Consider the following 15,194-nt stretch of genomic DNA (forward strand, 5'->3'; position numbering starts at 1 on the left):
CTGATATGTTGTTTTGCATTTCTTCCTCTCTTGCTGCATTTTTTCCACTCTTTGTCACATAGACTACAATATGAGCGTACACACACCTGCAACACACATTTTGTCCCCAAACAAAGTTTCCCCCCGTCAAGCAGCAATGAAAAAACTGCACCCTGACAGCCTCCTTCATGCTGGTTTCCCTCCATCAATAATTGATCATATTTGCAGGAAAACATTCTGGTATAGATGCTGAAGGTGAAAGAGGACAAAGCCTGAGCTCACAAAGCTCACTGCCTGACACCATGTTGCCTTTTGCTTGGTTTTCAGAGCCTTCTTAGGCTTAAGAGCGTCTATAATAATAATCCGGCTGCTTCGGCAATTTCATTGAAACTAACTCAGGTATCTGCGGCTCCAGCTGTCTGATTTAAATGTGTTCAGATAACAGTTTTAATAAAACCCAGACAAAAACAAAAAGCCAGGCTGGAGAGAGGCTGAATCTGAAGGATGCTCGTATACTAAATCCCCCTCGGTGCATATAGATGAATGTACATGTGTGTGTCTGAGAGAAACAGAGAGAGGCAGAACAACAGAGCGTCATTAACAGTCCGCTCTCTCCACAGCCGAGTCACAGCTCATTAGTGCTAATCTCTCACTGGTTTTTGCTTGCGATGCCTCTATCAAACTTTCTCTCTGCTCTGAAGCACAGCGGACCCAGCCGTCCCAGCAGGCCGTTCTCCGGTCCTTACACAGTCTGCTGCTCTTTATCTTCAGTCAAACGGCAACAGGGATTGAGTTCATCAACCTTTAGAGAACAGCAACGTTGGGCTTGTCTGGGTTAAAGGAGGCATTAGAGTCCAGCTCATGACCTTTTTCATCTGTCACTCCTCATTTCTCTTTCATCCTAACAGCCCACATACAGACTGCACAGAATGTCCTCCAACACAACACAATTTATATATATATATATAAGCTACTGTATAATTATAGAACATGGCTGAACAATAGGATCTAAAATCTGTACCACAAAATCATTGGCACATTTAGCCTGATAACAATAAATGGAACAATTGTTTTTAATACATTAGCACATACTATTTACTATCTTGTGCTGCTTTTTACACTTTATTATACACACAATCCAATCAGAAAATTAATCTACAATATTTTCAATTATTGTTTAAGTTGTTTATCAAGTAAAAATGCGCTGGCATTCGCCACCTGATTCGATTCGTTATCAGGCTTTTAAATAGGCATTATCGGTCACTATAAGCACTATAGATGAGGATCATTAGGAGCCTACTACGCCTACTGTGTTGTGAATGTGAAACTTAAATGCAACACGTTCTAACAGTAAAACTGAATGAAACGTTACGTTTTGAACACAAACAAAAAGGCTCGCTGGCCACCACCACTCAATTGTGAAGGTTTGCTGCATTTCTCTGTTTTATATCTTAATAACTTAAGATAAGATTTAACTTAAGATCATTGAATCGATATATCGATCCAGATGGATGGATCGATACACCCCTACTAGAAGGATGCCATTAGTTGTTGTGGCTACTCTCAATTCAATTATATCATATGTTATTTATTAAAAACTGTGATTTATGTCAGTAATAGATTCACAATCATTTTAAAGGCGTTACACACCCATGGTTGTGTTTTCACATATTTGCCTGATTGGGCCTCTTTCCAGGACAGTGGAGGTGTGTACAAGATGTGACATTTTCCTCCTCTAGTTGCACCTGTTAAGGCATGATAATAACTTTTATCACTCCTATTGGTACAGTATGTTGAGATCGGTGACTCACATAATCCCCAGGTAAACTGAAAACACCTGTGTGCGTGTAGAGCCTTTAAAAATGTGGCTTATTATCTAGCTCTAATTTATAACTTGGTGCCATCACTATTCAGTGTATATGGCATATGGTTTTGTGGTATATTTTCAGGTCTTGCACAAGACAGCAAGGCCCCTTATTGTAAACATATGTGTAAGAAGCATACGTGGAGACACCAAACAGCTCATACGCCCCGGGGTTCTGGCAAACCATGCGAATCAATTTCTTCTAAGATGATGATAATAACTCACATTAGTCGCTTTATTTATATTCCCACATAGACCTACACACTGAACAAAGAGATCCTCCCGGGCCAAATTAATTGCTTCACAAGGTGCTGTGATCTACAGTATTTGCTAATTTGGGATGGCCACCCTGAGGAGGGAGGATCAATACGGAAACAATAACGCTACTTAAGCTATTGGCATCATTATGTAAACCAGGTGGAGGGCTGGATGAGTCTGTTGCTGTAGACATGACACGCACATACAGGAACATCATCAAGTTAGCCGTGAAACTCAGTCTCCACACTCAATAATGTAAGAGAAAGAAGTTAGAGGTAGACAAATGGCTGACTAAGCCTGGTGAGACTGCACCTTACAGAGTGTGAAAAAGGTCTGAAAGTCTTTTGAGTTCAGCTGCACCTAAAATGCTGAGTATACAAGATCAACCAAGCAAACGGAGCAATGCTTTTTCAGGAGGCTGTTTATCTGCGCAGCTGACATCCTCTGACAATTAACAGAGAGATGTTATGGTGATGTGGTGTCACCTTCTTATCAAGGAGTTTACCGGCACCTCGACAGGAAAGGAAATGTTTATACTCTGATGTATCCGACAGATTTGATGCGCTGTGTCACTGAGCTGTGCGAGAAATCGGATAAACTTGTGTTGTTTGATTTCAAGTTTGTTTCAACACAGTCACAGGCTGACTTTCATGTATGCGTATGCGTATTGTTGTGCTGAATCCTAAAACATTTTGCTAACACTTTTTTCTGCATGTCTGTAATTTCCTCAGAAATCTTCCAGAAAAAAAATAATAATGGAGTGCTACAGGTTGACGTATTTTTGTAGGCCAACCCGGAAGTTAGAATCGCCTTGGTTCCCTCGACAAAAAGCCAATGGGATTTTTCCATTGGGTTTTGGATTATTGCAGAAAATAAGCTCTGTGGCAAACAAATGTTTATGATACTTTGACATTTTGTTCTGTAAGATAATCTTCACCAATGAACATCACTTTTATGATTTTTTAAGTGTAAGTGCAATCGGCCGAAGTAAGAAGCTAACGAGGCTGTAAACAAACTACAGCACGGTCGCATGAGCGTGAGTATACACAACAAGATTGTAATGAACGTTTTGTAGTCTCATTTAGCCACTTGTTAGCAACCGCCTTTTTTAAGACACATAAAGGCTTCAAAATTCATGAGTGGGATATTTACTGATGTATTTATTATCATATAATAAAACGTTAAAATCTCTTAAGTTTGCGTTAAACACAGACCTTATTTCAGGCATTTAACTAAAAACCCATTAACTTCTAGATGGGGGAACTAGAAGTGCTAAAATGCTAATTCACTTCTGGGTTGTAAGACTCATTCCTGCATCACTATTTGGTTTTAATTATAAGGGAAATGGAGACAGTGTTCAATTAATACACTTCAAATTAATAGATGGCATAATTTAGTTTGAGCCTTTTAGGTGGTGCTCAGCATGTTGAGTTAAACATGAAAAAAAATGGTAAAAAAAGAAACTGTCCACGGGAAGCATACAAATCAATATAAATGGAGAAAAAAAGTTTACAATAGTAAATTGATAATGAATGAATATTTCCTTGGGTTTAGATTAAGCTTTTCTTTCAAGAAAACTTCTATTACCCATGTCTATGGGTGCAACTAACGATTATTTTCATTGTCAATTGATCTGTCAATTATTTTCTTGATTAATAGATTAGTTGTTTGGTCTATAAAATGTAAGAAAACGGTGAAAAATGTCGATCAGTGATTCCCAAAACCGTCAATAAAGACATTTACAAATACATTAACTCTTGAACAATCGCTCTAAATTCAATAGAAACATTGGTTGCTCCACAAGTCGATAGTATTTAATCAGAATGTTTTGGCTGGTTAACGAGGAGGCATTTTTTATTTTGTGAATTAGGAGAAGTTGAGAATGAATCACATATGACCGCAATTAAAGATTAATTTCTCAATTAATGGATAAGTTGTTTGACATATAAAATATCAGAAAATGTGAAAAACGATCATTGTTTCCCAAAGCCCATGACGTCCTCAAATGTCTTGTTTTGTCCACAACTCAAAGATATTCAGTTTACTGTCATAGAGGAGCAAAGAAAACAGAAAATATTCACATTTAAAAAGCTCGAATCACAAAAAAAAATTTCTTAAAGAATTTATCAAACCAATTATCGATCAAAATAGTTGCCGATTAATTTAATAGTTGACAACTAATCGATTAATCGTTGCAGCTCTCCCCATGACTTTCCTGGAAACCTTTGAAGAAATTATTAGGAAATCATGGACCTGTAAAATAAAGCGTCACTATGTGTATAATCTGTAAAATAGAGTTACAAGATGTTTGCCATTGTTGTACTCACTTGTTTCCGTTGGGCTACAGAGTTAGTAATTAACGAGACAAACCTTTAATAGGAAGCTCAGAGAGGAAGACTGGCAGAAGTGTCCTTGAGCAAGTCGTTACAGTAAATCCCAACCAGCTCAGCAGATCTGACGCTGCCCTCTGACCTCCGAGAGAGTTAAAAGAGAATTTCTCCACACAGATTCATAAATGTTTCAAAAGTGCCTGCTAGCTTCCTCATATCACTTTCTCCAGAGGGTGAGCTGAGCTATATTGCAGCCTGTGCAGAAGCTTTAAACTCGTGATATTACAAAGTAAGTGGGTGGTGATCATAAACAGAGGGCTTTATTAGAAAAGGTGATGCAGCGAGGAAAAGCAAAGCAGCATATAAAGATTTATCTATTACACAGTGGTTCTACAAAATGTACTTTTTAAGAGCTCAGAAAACCAGACTTGTCTGTAGCTGGATCATGACTGAGCTCTATGTAATCCTTCAAGTAAAGAAAGATCGATAGCTGGAGTTATGAGAGTTTTGCCGTGTTTATCAGCCCAGGAAAAAGCTAAACGCTGGGGTGGTGTGTTTTGCTGGTCAGTTATTTGATGGAGGCTGCATTGTGAATGTTAAAAGTTTTCAATCATCATTTCAATGGATACAGTATGTGGCAGAAATTTGGACACCCTTGTCTATATACATTTGGCCGCCAAATGTATATAGATGGAGCCATACTTTTGGCCTGGGTGTGTTTTTCACAGTTTGGACTGTAAGAAAATCTTAATGCTACTGCATGAGATATTTTAGATAATAATGTGCTTCCAACTTTTCAGAAACAGTCTGGGGAAAATGATTTCCTGCATGCACAAAGCAATGTCCATGAGGAAATTGTTGTCTCCGTTTGGTGTGGAAGAAAGTACCTGACCTGCACAGAGCCCTCACCTCAACTCCATCCAACACCTTTGGGATAAACTAGAACAACGATTGAGAGTCAGATGTTATCGCCCGACATCAGTGTCACTAATGCTCTTGCGGCTGAATGGGAGCAAATCCCTGCAAAGAAGGTGCATTGTGTGAAAATTCAACCCCCCTGTTTCATACAGGTGGAGGAAGAGACCTTACAGTGTCTGTAATCGATAGTGTGTATACCTGCCCAGCACCAAACAGCAGACAGATACAGTTAGAGACTATAGCTGGTTAACATGGTGGAGCATTTAGCAGCTAGAGAGTCAGATATTTCACTCAGGAGTTGGTCGAGACCAAAAGCAGAGCTAAACGGAGTATGAATATTGGACTTACATTCATCAGGTGTCCAGAAACACAACTCCAAATGAATGATAATGTTTCCCTTAACCTCTGGAAGTAATCTGTTATCTAACAAGTTTCCTATATCAACCAGTGGGCAACCTCCGGGTCTAAGAAGTGAAGCCAAATGCAGAAGTGCCTTAAACATGCATTCTTTCTAACAGCCAGCAGGGGGCGACTCCTCTGTTTGCAAAAAGAAGTCTGATTGTATAGAAGTCTATGAGAAAATGAGCCTACTTCTCACTTGATTTATTACCTCAGTAAACATTGTAAACATGAGTTTATGGTCTCAATCGCTAGTTTCAAGTCTTCTTCAATACAGCATGATGTTCATTTAGTAAATTATGGTCCCATTTAGAGTTAAATAGACCATAAAGCAGGGTATGCTTTAGGGCAAGGCAACCTTGTGATTGACAGGCTGCTACCACAGCATTGTCCAGTCTGATAGTTGTCCCGAGTCTTTAATCGTAGAGCTTGTGTTTTCAGTTCATGAAAGTTAATTGTAACATTTTTGGCCACCTAAAAATATCTTATTCAGCTTTCAGCATTCTGCATATTAATGGACATACTTTTGGAATAATATGATCAACAGTCACACATGGGTAAAATGTTTGGGTCTCCTATTTGTTTCAATCACTGCTTTGAATTTAAGTTTAAAAACTTTCTTTCACTAAAGAGGGTTTGCTGCTTTGAACAGGAAGATCAGCAGCTGAGTTCAACAAGCTCCTGTAAAGCTACGACCCTGATGGAGCGAGAGCCGTTTCATAACAGCAGTTAACTGAGCGCTCCATTTCACCAGTTTATCAGCCACTTACTGTTTATGGGAGACCCATTTGAGCGGTCGGTCATAATGCTGCAGGGGTTCACTTTAATCGTCAGATCGTTCAGCTTAATCACACACACATGCAATTAGCTGGAAGGACAGCGATGACCCACGCTGCACACGGAAATACAACTGAAACATACACGTGAAGAACAATAACGTTTCACACTAAGGGCTAAAAAATTTACAGAAAAAAACATTAAATTCTTCTTTTCAGTATTTTCAATCTAATAAATCTCACACGCACACACACACACACACACACACACACACACGATCAAAGGAGAAGGTGAGAAGCTGATATGGTCACTCAGCAGGTTGCCTGAAATTGTTCTACAGCCCCTTTATAACGATCAAGATGTGTTGCCATGGCTACAGTAGCTAGGTAACGTGAGCGCAATTAGCACACAGTACTATACACAGTGTGTGTGTGTGTGTGTGTTTTCACGCCCCCACCGCACCTGTTCCCTACACACACACACTATCAATATTTGCCCAAAGAGTCCCATCATGCTGCAGAGAGACGATCCATCTTATAATCCACTTTACTTCCTCATCTGGGCCGTTTATCACCATTTTGCCTCCCTCTGTCAGAGTGATAACACCCCCCCCCCCCGCTGTGGAGGGAGAAAAGATATAGAGAGCATTTGCTTAATCCCTCTCTCATGAAAACACTCGCTCACAAATAAGGAAAATATCTCCGCAGGAGGCCAGAGAGGATAAATTTGTCTCGTTAAAAGTCCCTCCGCATACGAAGGGACACCGATTGGTTCTCGATAACATTGCGTCTAGACGAGAGCATTTGCTGTAACGCAGCGATGCCACAGTGCATCTGAATCTGAGTTGCTTGAAAATGAGCAAACACGGTGTTTTCCAGAGTGATGTTACGTTGTTTCCATATGTATTTTATTTAGTTTACATACTTATTTTAAGCCCAACCGTGACGTTTTTTCATAAACCTACCTAAGTGGTTTTGTTGCCTAAACCTAAATGTGATATCGTAGTTTTGTTGCGTGGCATACAAATGACATGCAAAAAGCCTAAAATGCGTCCTCATGACTCGCGGAAAGTCTGTGTAATATCGTGTTAGTTATACCCTTTCCCGTGACATTGGTTGTTTATAACATATTACACTTTGTCTTATGTGAGTACTTGAATACTTCCCCTGATGCCATTTTGATTGCTATTCTGAATTTATAAATTGGATTGCTTTTGCTAGAAAAACATCAGTGTATCTATACATACACTTCAGTTGAATTCGTCAATTATTAAAGGACGCTATTTCATATAAAACAGGCCTGCAAATCAACTAAAAATGAAGAATCATTACTTTCCTGTACCAGTGTTTCAGGTTATGATGCTGACTTTCAGCAGAAACTTCATGTGACGTGTCGACGAGGGGTCTTATATTTCATGTTTTACTAATGAGACGTAGTTAAAAATTGATGCATCTGATCTAGATCCATCTTCTTTTTAAGATCGAGCTTGTATTTGTCAAGCATTCGCTGTTTGCTGAATTCAAGGCTACAGAGAGAAACTGGAGCATCTCTCCGCATTGTGTAATCTCAGAGGAGCAGAAGGAAATGTACGGCTGTAGAGAAAAAGTACAGCCCTGCAACACGGAGGCCATATACCTTACAACACACACCGCTATCATTATTCTCCACAGGTCGACGGCTGTGAAGCACTGCATCACCGCCGTTACGACCAGAACTATGTGACTGTATCAGCCAGGGAACAAATACTGTGTAATTATATAATCAATCACACAGCAATTAGCTAGATGAACCAAATTAAACTTTCATATAGCCAGCAGTAATTTTTATCTCGAATGTACAGTGCGTAATGAGCGCCCACGATCCAGCTAAAACAAAATATTTAATTCATGATAGTGACAAAATAATACTTGAAAATCATCCCTCAATAGAGTCATTTTCCCCCGCAGTAGTCTGCTCTCAGGAGGTTTGAGCCCAGGGATGTGATTTGATTATATAAAGAAGCCAAAGAAGATCCAGAAACGAAGTCAATACATTCAGAAAAGCATGAAGAATTGCCGCCGGTACATAATTAACTGTACTAATCAAGTGAAAAATATGCTACGGTGGAAATATCAGCTTAAATACAGCCACGGGAATGTGTGTAAGTACAGTACACAACTCCTTTTGAGTTTGTATCTTTGGATCCAGACAGTATAAGTCCCAGGAAGATGTTGCACTTTCCCCCAGTGCATCGCTGATTTATGAGTAGGGTGACTCAGGGATTCAAATGCAGCCGAGCAGGAGAAGTGCACCGAATGAAGCATAAAGAAAACAAATAAACCAAAGAGTGAGGAGTCAACAAAGCAGAGAACTGGTTCAGACAGTAGGTGATGAAGACAGAAGAGGTTTTGAGCGAGTACAGCCATAGAGTCAGCGCCTATAAGAAGGAAGTTTTCCTCTAACAAACTATGAGACGTACAGGGCTGTGGGATAACTACAAGCAAGGAATGCAAATGCATTAGCAAGAGAAAGAAACAATGCAGAACTCTTGTATGTGGATTTGCTCTTGTAGACAGTGAAAATGTCTCATACTGTAAAGTGACTATAAGCTCGTCAAAAGGAACAAAGTCAGATTTCGCATCATGATGCAAGACTGTGTCAAACATTTCTATCCTCGGCAGAAAAGAGACGGTTTTTGTTCAAAGGCCATGGTCGCAAAAGGATCAACATTTCTGCAAGTGAGTCTAATCGGTGCAGCTTTACGTAACACAAAAGGCTGATGGAAACCCAGCTGAGTAAAATGTCTAAGTGTCAAATAAAAATTGAAAGACTTGATGAGTCACAGCCACTGAATATTTTAGGACGCGGCTGATTTTAATTTCAACGCTGTGAATAACACCGTTACTTAGTTTTTGAAGTCTGTACTGTGGGAATAAAACATGAACGAATACTGGTGTCAAAATATGAATTATAGATCAATTCTGCATGTTTTGCTTGTACTGTACACATTCATGTTTTGGTATTAATTAATTGTCAGGAGGTTGTTGTTGTCTACATGTAGTACAAGGCCTCGTTTCACTTCAACTCAGAGGATGTTTGACATTTAGTGTCTCTCTTCCATGTTCAGGAGTCACCTGAAACACTCAATCCCTTTGTACAACCAAGCTGCACTTTTGAAATAAATACACATAAATTAAAAACAAAATGACGATATTAGATGGTAGCTAGCATAACTTATAAATGGATAAAAGACAAAACTGTGAAATGAGAAAAGAACTGTATTTGCACAACATCTATCAATACAAAAAGAGCATCATTGGACTAAAGTCCTCATTGTGATACATTATATTTCTGCTAATCACAAATACCAGCAAACCATACTGTATGGTTTTCAGCGAAAAAGCTCAGAAACACAAACACTGAGCTACCTGCTTAGCACCAAACAGCAGACAGACACAGCGAGCATTTAGCTAGTGAAGAAGCTAAAGCTGAAGACGTTTTCTCAAGAGTAAGTGAAGACCAGAATAGAGCTGAAACGAAGAGTGAATGTGACTATCAGCTGAGGAGAAGTGGTGGATGCTACCTAAAGGCCAAACAAGTGTTAACATATATTTCGAATTGGTACAGTAAACGAGCTGTTGTCGTAAAACTAAACTCATATTGGAAGATAGTTTGGCATTATTTAACATGTAATATGTATTGCTGTCACAGCCGGTCAATACAGGCAACAATGGAAGAACCCAAAATGCAGACAGAGTAGAGTGATAGGGCACTTTTCATTATGCTAACGTGTCTCCTTGATTCCTTTCCTAATGTCTTCTGGTCCACAGGAGCGTTTTTTATGACGAGGGATCGCCTCGTTTCCAAGCATTGGACGCTTGATGGGCTGCCACTAGACACTCGGCACCTGATTGGACGAATGCTTTTGCTCGTGGGCTGCTGCGCCCAGCTTTCAAACCAAAACCATCATGGCGGCTTGTTTGGAAACTTTCTTCTCTTATATCACGAAAACAGTTCACCGAAATGTTTCTGAAAACATTTGATATATATATAGAAATAAGCCACGCAGTTTGAATAAAGTAGTCTAGACCTCAACTTTATGCAAATGAGGAGCGGCCAACTTGACACCCCATCTCTCGGATCACGCCGCCACGCTACCAGAATGCATTGCACGGCTGCTTACGTTGACAATGAATGGGAAGCGTGGAAAGGACGGAGGCTGTGGACACCTACCATTAGTCCCCATGGGAGATACGAGCGGAGGAGGTGAGGATGAGACGCGAGGAGAGAGGAGTCGAGACATTCGACAAAATGAGACATCCTTGCCTCGCAGCCGTCACGTTGAAGCGCCGTCAATTAAATATGACGTGGACAGCTGCATCAGCTTTTAGTTATACCGCTATATTTTATGATCTGTGTCAGTCGAGCATGACGGTGCTCATGACGATCAATCGTCATATAGTAGAGATTATTCGGTACGGTGGTTGAGTGTCAAAGACAGACAGGTCACTTGAAGAGGAAACTGTAATTATCCTGTAGGTGTGAATGTCTATATTAGTGATGGCAACCTGTCCAGGGTGGATTTGGGGATTTGGGGATTTTGGCATTTTGCTGGAATCGACTCTGGTATGCACCCCTGAACATGAAAAGTGGACAGTTGACATTGTTTATCTTCTGTAGAAATAACTGAAAGTCACGACACATTTTGTGTTTTCTGAACATTTTCAAATATAAAAGGTATTCACCAGTCCTACGCCGTCGACCGCATCAACTCAATAATATCCAAAGACGGGGTAATGCAGTGTCTTGAGCTTCTGGTTCAGCATTTAAGCAATATCCTGTCAGTATCCCAGGAAGACATTATTGTTGTTATGATTTATTACACCCGTCAGTCAGAAAATCAGCCAGCATGAAACCCCTCATGATCCAGACCCGTCACTTCTGCTGTCAGCGCAGACACAACTTAGAGACACCGTTTTAGATACTCAGCCGGAGACTTTTTCCCATTTCTATCACGGTCATGAATGGAGGAGCAAGTGATTGGTAGGATGTACTGGTGTCAGAAAACTTTTATTATTACTTAGCACCTTTATCAGTGACTTTTACTTTTCTTTAAAATGTAAAGCCTTTTCCTGTCACAGTCACTGAAACTGAGGCATTATTTTTTGGACAAAGAGACAATCTCATCTTTCCATATCATGAAAACAAAACAACATTTTAATCTTTTCAGCCTGAGAATGAAACTGAATAATTGTGTTTTTGTCTTTGGACTCGGGCTCATTAAAATACATTAATGCTCTTGTCATATGGAGAACCAACAGAAACAGACTAGTGACCTATTTTAGGGACTTAATTTAAGAAACACAACAGTGTAAAAAGTCCTCAGGCCTTTGCCTGCTTAGTGCAAAGCAGACGGACATGAATCAAATCATCAACTAGGAAGAAAGTGACAGCTGTCGAGTGATGTAAGAGGTGCAAATGAGGCTGTTCAGATAAAAAAACAATTCAAACTACTTCAAGACACAAGAAGTTACTTGAAGTTACTTACTTTAATAAATAAATATTGCAATAAAATCTTGAGTGAAGGAACACAAAATAGATTTTTCTAGTGACCCTTTTTACATGCACTGTGCAACAAATGAGATCAGTAGAAACTTTAATGATCCCATCAGGAAATTGGGAATGGAAATAGATTTTTTGTTGTTGTTGTTTTGTCAGCACGATTTGTAATATTAGAATATTGTAAAATCAAAAAAGGTTCAAGCACCAGTTCCAGTAAAAAAATCCTCTGTCAAAAAAAAGCTCTGTCACACAATACAATTACTCTGCTGCATTGATCTCCTTAAGCAAACACTATGTTTTCTTCTTTTCAATAAAAAAGGAAATTCGGTTTCAGATCACGTTTTAGCCCTTTTGTGTGTGATGTTAAACTGGGATGAAGAGCGTCAGCTGTCAGTACTGCTATCTGTGAGATGATTGACGTGTCTCTGACGGCGCTAAAGCAGGAAGAGGTGGTGATCTCTCTGAATGCATCTACGAGTTGAAGCTGGACTAATCTGAATTTTTCATATTAACAATGGATTTAATGACTATACTTGTATGTAAGAGGAATCACTCAAAGTGACAAATCCACAGATAATTGCAGTTCTCCTTATCTCTATGAAGCAACTAAGCTGTTTGCTAAGACGGCCATCAGAAATCTGAATTTGTCCACGCTGTAGCCTATTTTCATACACGTTCTCATCTCAACTTGTCACATACTGAGGCTTGGCGTCACTTTTCAGTCGCAGTAAAACCCGTGCTTAACGTTATGAATCAAACAAAACCACTTACTTAGGTTTAGGAAAGAACTGTGTGTCTCTTTCACTCTTTAAACTAAGTCACCATAGCACTTTATCTGAGCGTTTAATATTGATGCGGATGGGTTTACATTGGAGTTAACTGAAATCTTGGTGCGTTTCATACTACCGCTAAGGGGTGCCTTGTGCATCAGGCGCCGATGGCCGTGTCAAAGCATCAGTGTTTGACACTCTGGGAATGAGAAGGGGCTGGATTTTCAGCTTGTTCCACTGCCCCCAAGTGACCAAAAAAATCAATTAATACAGCTTTAAACCTGCATAAACCTTTCAACAGTTGCCTATTTAGAACACCCAGAAGATACGGAGCAACATTAGCATTCAGTTGGAGGCGTGTTTTTGGCAACGTGATGAATGTAAATCCAATAGTCACTTTCCATTCAGCTCTGTCTCTACCAACTCCCAAGGGATATATCTGGAGCTAAATGCTCTGCTATGTTCACCAGCTGGTTGCTAAATGTCTTGTCTGTCGTTTGGTGCTGGGCAGGTAGTGTGTAACAGACGCAGATGAGAGGAGTGAAAGAGAACCAAAATAGAAACGCCAAATTCAAACTAGAGCAGTGGCGAAGTGCGGCCTGCGGCGAACTGTCATACAATATCTATGGAAAGCTGCAGCGACCGGCTGCACGATTATGGCCAAAATGATAATCACGATCATATTTATCAATAATGACATCACGATTATTTATCATGATTGTTGCACTTTCACATTTAAATGATCAGAGCACTGCTTTCGCTTTCATATTGTGCTAGATTCCTGCTAATGTACAAATCTTTTGCATCAAAAGAAGACTTAAAATAAGGTTCTTCTTCACCTGAATTCAATGCATTTTTTGTTTTACCGTCCGCTCTCTGTCGTTTATTTCTCTTCTACTCTGGATTTCAGCCGCAACATTCAGGAAAGTGAAGCCAAAACATCTTGATCGCCCCCTGGTGGCTGGATTGTTAGTTTAGGAAGCGCTTGATTTGATTTGCAGCGGAACATGCATTTTACACGCAATATCGCAGTCGATCAGGTTCATTTAATTGTGGGAAGCCAAAATCATGATGGCGATTAATATTCGATTAATTGTGCAGCCCTAGCGGCCGTTTGATTGTGCAGCAAAATGCGGCCAAACAAAAGTTGGGATAAGCTTAACTTTTAGCGGCGAACTGCAGCCAGAGAGTATCCGCAGCCAATCAGTAAATAGATCCTGAAACTCCTGTGACATGTTGACCTATGTTACAAAGAATTTCTTCCCTGCTGAAACACATGAACACGCCTCCCAGCGGCAGAAAAATTTAACTATTACCGCACTTCGCCACTGCCTGGTGTGAATTTGCCGTAAAGTTGCAGAATGGAAATCAAAACAATTAGCTGAAAGACGTTATGAAAAATTGGTTACTTCAAACGTCCGTCTTATTTTGTTCAAACCATCCAGCATGCTTTTTTATAAATACTGGACAGAGCTCTCCACCAAAGATGATGAAAATATTACATTGCTTAATATGACCACGAGCCAAACTCCCATAAAGTTTGCGCAGCCCTTCGTGCTGCAGCCTCATAAAAACACATTATTACTCAGAGCAAAGCCTTAGGGGAGTGTAGCAGGAGAAAGATGGATTACACTCATTCACTAAGAGCTGCCCGGTGATACCACTAAACAGCCTTGCTCAAGGGTACTTAAAGTTCATATTAACTGCATCCAGAGGATGCATTTACGTCACAAAACAGATTTTCCACTTTAAAATTCTGGCTATAGCTGTCCTCATTACTGTATCAGACTGAGCCATGTGACAGCACACTTATTCACAGAGAGAAGGACACAACACTTCATTATCATCTGCTAAATATGAAATATGCAGGAGTTCATTGCAAAAAAAAAAAAAAAAAAAAAAGGATAAATAATTGTTCTCAAAAAATTGGCTCCCAGAATTGTATTGTCCTGTTATGCGCCGTAGGCCTGCATTTTCCCAAATCCCAAATCATTCCGGGATAAAGACTCCTCAATCTGCAACCATCTGCTTCACATTCATCCAAGCTGTCGTACTATCCAGCAACACAGGACGTTGCTCGCGTCGTGGCCAGAAAGTGTGTTTTTGTCAGCGAGCCTTTAATGTTATCTATTTCTGCACATCAAAGCGTCTGCCATCCCTCCCTCGCTCTCAAACTTCCCCATCACTTCCTGGCCCAGTGGCTTCAAAGAGCAACTCCTCTTTCAAAAATTGGATCCACGAAGCCTACACAAACACGGCCGAGCACCTTGATAAAATTCGCTCTCGCCTTGATGCATAAATAGATGTAAATAGAGATAGAGCGGCGGAGATAAAAACATGCTAATGAGGTGAAACTGC

At 40.0% G+C, this 15,194-nt stretch overlaps 1 protein-coding gene across 1 annotated transcript in view; it reads right to left on the reverse strand.

The window, feature by feature from the left end:
- dner (delta/notch-like EGF repeat containing) overlaps positions 1-15,194 on the reverse strand; it is a 62,420-nt gene that overhangs the window by 29,130 nt on the left and 18,096 nt on the right. The window lies entirely within an intron of this gene.

Source organism: Sebastes fasciatus, chromosome 7 (genome assembly GCF_043250625.1).
Source record: "Sebastes fasciatus isolate fSebFas1 chromosome 7, fSebFas1.pri, whole genome shotgun sequence".
Taxonomy (NCBI): Eukaryota; Metazoa; Chordata; class Actinopteri; order Perciformes; family Sebastidae; genus Sebastes; species Sebastes fasciatus.